This window comes from Nannospalax galili, unplaced genomic scaffold (assembly GCF_000622305.1).
Source record: "Nannospalax galili isolate Female #2095 unplaced genomic scaffold, S.galili_v1.0 scaffold255, whole genome shotgun sequence".
In the NCBI taxonomy this organism is placed as follows: Eukaryota; Metazoa; Chordata; class Mammalia; order Rodentia; family Spalacidae; genus Nannospalax; species Nannospalax galili.
In genome coordinates this window covers 4,585,831-4,594,010 of record NW_008338999.1, presented here as the reverse complement: position 1 = coordinate 4,594,010, position 8,180 = coordinate 4,585,831, and positions in this window count along the sequence as shown.

The window sequence follows — 8,180 nt, the reverse complement described above, 5'->3', positions numbered from 1 at the left end:
ACCTTAAACATTAATATCCTTATTTCTTGCTTTTTTTTCTCTTGCACAAAATATCAATTCTACTAAGATCTTTAGCAGAAGTTGTAAAAATTGAAAACTGCACAGATCTCCGTAACATCAACTGAGTGGCTTTGTAGAATATTTTGATATTTTACTTATAGTTTTGTTTTGAATTGTTTGAGACAGGGTCTCATGTAGTCCAAGCTGGTCTTAACCTTACTGTGTAAATGAGGATGACCTTGAACTCCCAGTTCTCCTTTTTAAAAAATATTTATTATTTTTTAAATATTTAATTAATTTATTTTTTATGTGTTTGCATGTTTTTCCTGTATGTAGGTAAGTGCACCCATGTTGTGCAATGCCCACGGAGAACAGAAGAGGCTGTCAGAGCCCCTGGAACTGGAGTTACAGGCAGTTGTTAGCTGCTGTGTGGGTGCTGGGACTCAAACTCAGGTCTTCTGCAAGAACAGTCAGTGTTTTTAACCACTGCATTATCTCTCCAGCCCTGCAGTTCTCCTTCTTTATCTTCTTCCTTATTATGGGCTCAGAGTCATGCACAACCAGGTGTAGATCAACTGAAAGACTTTGAAATTTGCTATTATGATGCTAGTTCCTAGGTTTATTAGATTAAGAATTGCTTCTTACAGTGGCCTTAAAGGGGGTGATGATGGTAGAGCATATGTGATATGAAAATAGAGCGAGTGAATACTGACTGGAGAGAAGTTGGAATTCAGGGAGAAGGTTAACTAAAACTAAAGATGTGTGATGAAGTCACACAGAAATCCACTACTTTATAAGCTAACTAAAAACAATTTTAAAAAGATCTAGAATGAAAATACATGCATATGTAGATAATACTGATCTCAGAAGCTATTGGTCATTAAATGAAAATCCCAGTGCCAGGTCTAGAACATCTCCATAGGGGCTGTTTCCAAGAAAGGCCCCAAGGACCCCCAAACTGCACATGTTCTGGCCACTGCCATTGATTGCCCTCAGGCCTAAATGGTAAGACACTATTGCTGCAGAAACCACATACCTTATTTGCAGAATACAGATAAACCATGCTGGAGTTAGGTTGAAGATTCTTTGCTCCTAGTTAGCATTCATGGTGCAGGAAGTTACTATGCAGACAGCTGGGAGAGAAAAGCCATCAGTGGTCTTTTCCATGTTCAGACCATTAACATTGTAATAATAACTTGTCAGCAAGAGATGTCTACTGATACCATAATGGCATAACTGTTAAAGGAATAACTAATTAATTTCTGATTGGATCTGAGGCCTACTCTAAAAGAGGGGCTTCATCCTTGGAAAATGTATACCCGTTCAAAGGCCCATGACTAGAAAAGATCTAAAGCAGTAAGTACAGGTAAACCTACTACTCTTGTTTGCTAAATGGACATGTCGTTAAATTGTCTTTTAAAACTAGTGCTGTTCTCTGTCTTGATCAAAGGACTTATTCTTTGAAGGATATAGTGGTTAATGTAGAGATTCATTTCTGGTCAAGGCGCTGAGAACAAGTGAGTCTTGGGTGTTCAGCCTTAGATAAAACATCCCTATCACACCACTCATTCTCCAGTGAGTAGTTTTATACCTTGCCCTTGTGAGTGACTTTGGTTAAACCTTGTGGGCCACAAAGCAAAACCCAAAACAAAAGAAAAATATGCAAAAGTGGAATGGGGACTTTGTTGGAGATGCGGGACTAATGGGAAAGGGAAGAAAGACAGGATAGAGGAATGATTGTAACCAGAATGTGCCGTATATATGTATGAAGTTGTAAAGGAGTAACTGAATTGAAAGTATTTATTCTCTTCTTAGTTTTTAACTTAATTTTATGTTTTACTTATGAGCACATATATGTACCATTTTTGCAGGTGCCTGAAGAGGCCAGAAGATGTTGGAAGCTCTAGAACTCGTGTCACAGGCAATTGTAAACTACCATATGGGTTCTGGGAACTGAACCCAGGACCTCTTCAAGAGCAAGTGCTCTTAATCAATGAACCATCTCTCCAGTTACCCAAGTTACATTTTTTAACATGAATGGGCATTAATGTTTATGAAATTATTTCTCAATTCAGATAATTACAATGTTTATTGTGCTCATGTGCAAAATCACAAAATTCATTTTAAAGTATTATGAAAACTTTTCAGTTCAGAAAAACAATTTGGTTGTGTTTTATTACCTGTTATTATTTCTGATTATATTTGTTAATTTTGCATCTGTATTTGTGAATATGCTTCACCTGAAATTCTCATTTAATAGATTTATTTCAGGTTTTCTATTTTATTTTCTTTGTTTTGTTTTTATGAGACAGGGTCTTCATGTGGTCCCTGATGACCCAGAACTTGCTATGTAGACCAGACTGCCCTCAATCTTTCAGAGATCTGTTTGCCTCTGCGTCCTGAGTACTGGGATTAAAAGCATGCACTACCACACCCAACCCTAAGTTTTCAAATCAAGATTAAGCACAGTTTGTAAAATGAGTTAAGAAATGTTCAATCTTTTTCTCTTCTTCTAAAAAGCTTATGAAAGACTCCATGGAGAGTTCACTGATGATGACATTTATGTTTAGTGTTTCATCTTGAGAAAGTCTGAAGTAACAAAGTCAGTATCTGCAAACATGATAGCCCTACTGAGATTTATCATTGCTGTCTGACAATTTTTGAAAAATATAGATACATACATATACACCTGACTATATACAGTGTATGTTTTAAAGGATGTTTTTCCATTTTATCTTATTTTAAGTTGATTTTCTGTTTCTAATTTTCTTAGCGTTAATGGTCGTTATTAATTTGAGTTCATTATGTTTTGTAACATGACTGAAATTCTGTGACATTCCGTTTCACTCTACTTTGTAAAACAGAAATTTTGCTCTCTTTGTTTTTATTTTCTTTAAGTCCAAAAGATTTTCTAATATCCCTTGTGTTTTGTTTCTTTGACCTCCGTTATTTAGAAATGCATTATATAATTTCTACATATTAGAACTTCACGTCTTACTTTTATTTGTGCTTCAGTTCTGCAACAGTCAGAAAATCATCAATTCCCTTAAATTCAGTTTTCATAGAATTTTAATCATCTTGAAAGTGCTGGACTCATTTTACCACTCAAAGTGTGATCTGCCTTGTGAATGTCTCAGTGTACTTGACACGTGGTATATTTTGCAGTTGGTGGCATGCTCTCTGAATGTTAAAGGTCAAAGTGGGTAATAGTACAATTAAGCTAGTCACATTTTTATTGATATTTCATCATCTTGTTCTATTAATTGCTGAATTACTGAAGCAAGAGTGTCAAAATCTCTGGCTATGTGAGTTTCGGTTTGATCAGTTTTTGCTCTGTTATGCTAATAGCGTGATTACAACTTTTATGTACTCTGTATGAATCACCATTTATCAGTGTGAAGTATGTCTTGCTAACCGAGTAATATTCTCTTTTCTCGAGTGTACTCAGGTGATATTAACACAGCCCCTCCAGCTTTTGTGTTTAGACTTTTCAGGGCATTCTTTCCTTGTCCTTTAGCTAAGCTATCTGTATCTTGGTATATTCTTGTAGAGAAAACTGATGGTTCTTGCTTTTCATCAGAATCAGCCAATATATGTTTCATCTTAATGCACTCAAATTTAGCATCTAGTTATTTATCTTTCTTAAAATTTTTTTTGCATTTTATTTACTTTGTGTATGTATATGTGTATTGTGAGTGTGTGTGTGTGTGTGTGTGTGTGTGTGTGTGTGTGTGTGTAATAAGCATGCATGTATTGCCTGTATGTAGGTAAGAGGGAAAAGGACAATTTTAATCATGAACCATGTTATTTAAATCCTGTTTTCTTTACTCCACCAGAATGCATCTAAAGCTACATTCCTGATTTGTTTGCGCTGTCTTTTTCTATCAGTTGCTAAAAGACACGAGAATTTTCCCACTATAATTACAAACTAGTTTATCTTGTATTTATTTTAAGTTTTCTTTTATATATTTTAAGTAATTCAATTATGTGAATGTAATTTTGGGTATATTCTAATTGCTCACAATTTCATTTTTTGTTATTTTTAAATACACTTACCATAACTCTACTTAATGTAAGGGCTGATTCAAATCACTCTGATAGCATTAAACATTTGAGACTAGCACCTGACTCTGAATGATAATGAATACAAGATATTTTGGGAAAGCTCCTTTTGGGAAAAACAGAGCCAAGGACAATCAGAAATTTAGTGGGGAGTGTGTGGGCCCAGAGAAAATAGTACTCATTAATTAAAACTCTGTAACTTATTTTCCCTAGGACATAAAAAGATAAGGACATAATGTGTCCAAATAAAACAGTAGAACGAATAAATCAAAGATAATCAGAGAATAATATTCCTGAAATTAAGAACATGGAACTCAAATTAATACAAAATAAGGAATGTTTTAGATCAAACTTGGAGCAATAGAGCTGATACAGACCGCCAAGATTCGTCTCTACTGTCTCTCTTTCTTAGTACTAGAAGGTGCTATGCATGCTACCCAAAGATAAAAATAATCTTCAAACTTACCAAGCAGTGAACCCTCAGTAATGAAGATATGTCCACTGCTGCAATAGTGTCAAGAATGCTATGGGAGTAACCAACAACTTAATTACTGGATTTAAGGCCTACTTCACAGGATGGATTTACATACCTGGCACTGTTTTCAGGTCCATGTATTTATGGCTAGATAAGGCACAAGCTGTAAGGGAGAACCTATTATTATCACCCTCCTAAATACAAAGAGCATTAAACCAACTCCAAATGATTTATTGTTATAACCATATATTAGTGCATCTCTCATCTCTCACCAGAGAAACTTGTTGCAGCAGATGGCGATTAACAGAGACCTACAGCTGGTCAGTATGTGGAGAATAAAAAAAAATAGAGAGTGTTCATCCCTAAATTGGGTACCTGTATCACACCCTCTTCTCCCAAGGCTCAGGGATCATTGAGGAAGAGTGTGAAGAAAGATTGTAAGAGCCAGAGTTGGTGGATGAATATAAAGAAGCTGTGTTTTCCAGACATAACAGGGAAATTACACATAAGGACACACAGTACTTATGAGAGCATGCACAGGACCTGCACAAGGCCAAGCCAGAAAACACAAGCAAACAAACACAAAGAAAAACAGCATGGAGTTGGAGAAGTGGATAGGAAACACCAGCCCTAGCTGAGGAACTATTGGCAATTGATAGCTGCTAGGAGGGGGCGAGTCAGTTTTCTGTAAGAGTATGATGCTGGGGCTGGAGAAATGGCTCAGTGGTGAAGAGCACTTTCTGCTCTTGCAGAGGACCTGGGTTTGGATCCCAACACCTACATGGCAGCTAATAATTGTGTGTAACTCCAGTTCCAGGGGATCCTATGCTCTTTTCTTACTACCATGGACATTGAATGACATGGGTGCATTTACATATGTGGAGAAAATACAGTCATACACATAAAAAAATAATAAATAAAGTATTTTTAATAAAGAATGTGATGCTGGGTAGGTCGACCAGGTTCAAGAGTCTGGACCCAGAACCAAGAGCATTTGAGGAACACAAATTAAACCTGACAGGCCTTAGAAAAATAATAAAGGACATAAAGTGAGGGATGTGAAGGTGGATCTCAGAGTTGATGGGTGAGAGGGTCTGGATGTGTTAAAAATGTATAAAATTCTCAAAGAATCAATAAAATATTATTTAAAAATCAATAACTCATAAGTAACAAAATTTCAGACATACGATTTTTTTTTAAAGTAGCAGTAGAGTGCTGAATCCATCAGGGCCAGTATTCGATTAATAGCAATCTAAAAGAAGAGGCCTGCTCAAACAGAAAGAATGTTACCAAAGTACTATTAAGGAAATTTGAACTTCGTTATGGTTTGAATGTGAACTGCCTCCACAAGCCTGTGTGATAAACGTTGGTGGGAGGATTGTGGGAGATTCTTAGGACTTTAAGAAGTTGAATCTAGTTTTGGAAGTAAGTCTCTGAGGCTGTGTATTGTCCCTGACTTCATCCTGTTTGTCTGCCCTATTTCCTGTCTGCCATAAAGTGAACTGTGCCCTCTTCACATACTGTCATTACCATGATGTTCTGCCCCCACAAGCTAGGCCATACAACTGTGGACTAAACATTCTGAAACCGTGAACCAAAACAAATCTTTTGTCCTTAAAACTGTTCTGTATTTGGTCCACAGTAATACAAGAGAACTAACATAATCCTATACCTTGAATATCCTATGCCACAGTTTTCTCAAAACTACAGGAAATATACTCTTTGAAGATATAATATCATAAACATAATTTCAAACTACCAGAAATTATGTGTGACACTGAAAGGCTCCAAAATGAAAACAATCCTTACATATGATATGGAGAATTCAGAATGTCAAGGAACTTCCCACAGGACAAAAAAAAAACGTGATTCCATGATGATGGTAAAGGAAGGTACCTGGTCAACAGCTAAACATCTGGACAGGAGAGCAGCGCAGGTAAGAACCAGAATGAAGGTGTGTCCACGGGCAACTGACCCAATGGAACAGTCTATGTAGTTGAGGAACAGGTTTAAGAAATAAAGATATGAATCAAAATAGTTCACAAAATTATAAATGTTTATAGAAATATAAACAAATAAAATATGAAGACTGAGCTGGCGGGATTGCTCAGCATGTGGAGGCACTTGTGCACAGGCCTGATGACCTGAGTTTAATCCCCAGGTCTCACAAGGTGGCCAGAGAGAACCAACTCTTCAGAGTTGTCTTCTGACATCCACTGCTGTACCATGGCATGTGTATGCCTGCACACACACACACACACACACACACACAGAGAGAAATATATATATATGAAGTTATTACAATAAAAAGCATTTCATAAAGTAAAAACTGTAATCTTAATTCAATTCATGAATCATAGGAAAATGAGGGAAATGTTTCATAATATATAATATACAATAAAATATAGAACAATATAATAATGCAAGCACAGCTTACCTAAAATCATATTACTAAGATGGAAAAATAGAAGAAAATGGAGAGTATAAACTATTCAGAAACCATAACTGGAAGTCAACACAAGAAATTAACAAATTAAAACATAGTAGGCTATTAGGGCCTGGATAGAGAGCTCAGTTGGTAAATTGGACAAGCAGAAGGATGTGATTGGCTCCCCAAACCCCCAAAAATCTACCTCTGTGTAGTTACCTTTCAATGTATTTACCACGTCAGTGCCAGTAACATTTCAAACCACAGATTCTGTAACCTCCGCTGAACTCCTAAATTTCATAAACATTTTTTCATGGTCTGCCCATTGGCTTTGACTGAAATCATGAAGACTTTTACAACCAGGAGGCCCCAAGTCCCTGTGCCCCCTTCTCTCGACCAATCTGCTGCCCTTGACTCCTTACTATATTCTTTGAAAAAGCTGAACGTCCTGCTGTGCTGGGTCTTCTGTATCTATCACCTGCTCCATGGCCTCAGAGCCTACTTCCCAGTTCCCACAACTTTTTGACGCAAAACACCTTCCATTTCATGAAGACACCCACTTTTTAATTTATTTTATTTTTCAAATTCTAGTTCAATGACTTATTCTGAGGTGGTAAATTAATGACTTGCAGTCGACATAAGGATCCTCTTAACCCTAGGTATCCCTGAGAGCACATAGTTTTGAATTGTGTGTTACACAGAGCATTTGGATAGGATCTGGACTGTCATACACAAGCTCACTTGTTAAATACTCAGTCTGTAACTTGTGGTGCTGCTTTGGAGACAGTGGGAACCATTAGGAGGTGGGGTCTGACCCAGGAGGAGCGAATGTTCTGGAGTCCTTGAAGGTTAGATATATCCCGTGACTGAGTCCACTTTTCTATGTTTCTAGGCTGCTTAAAGTGTCTCTGTTGCACATCCTATAGCACCAACTGACACACTGATGAACAAGACCCTCTGATACTAGCAGCTCCAAATGCTCCATAAAACCCCCCTGCCCCAGTCACCATGGTCAGGTTCATCAGAGCAATTTTCCACTTTGGGATTCCAATTTCTTTCCAAGGTTGATGGAGAAGGGACCAGCCCACTGTGGGCAGTGCCATCCTGGGCAGGTAGACTTGGACTGTCGGAAAAAGGTACTTGAGCAAGCCAGGAAAAGCCAACCATAAGCAATCTTTCTCCATGGTCTCTGCTTCAGATCCTGCCTCCAGGCTA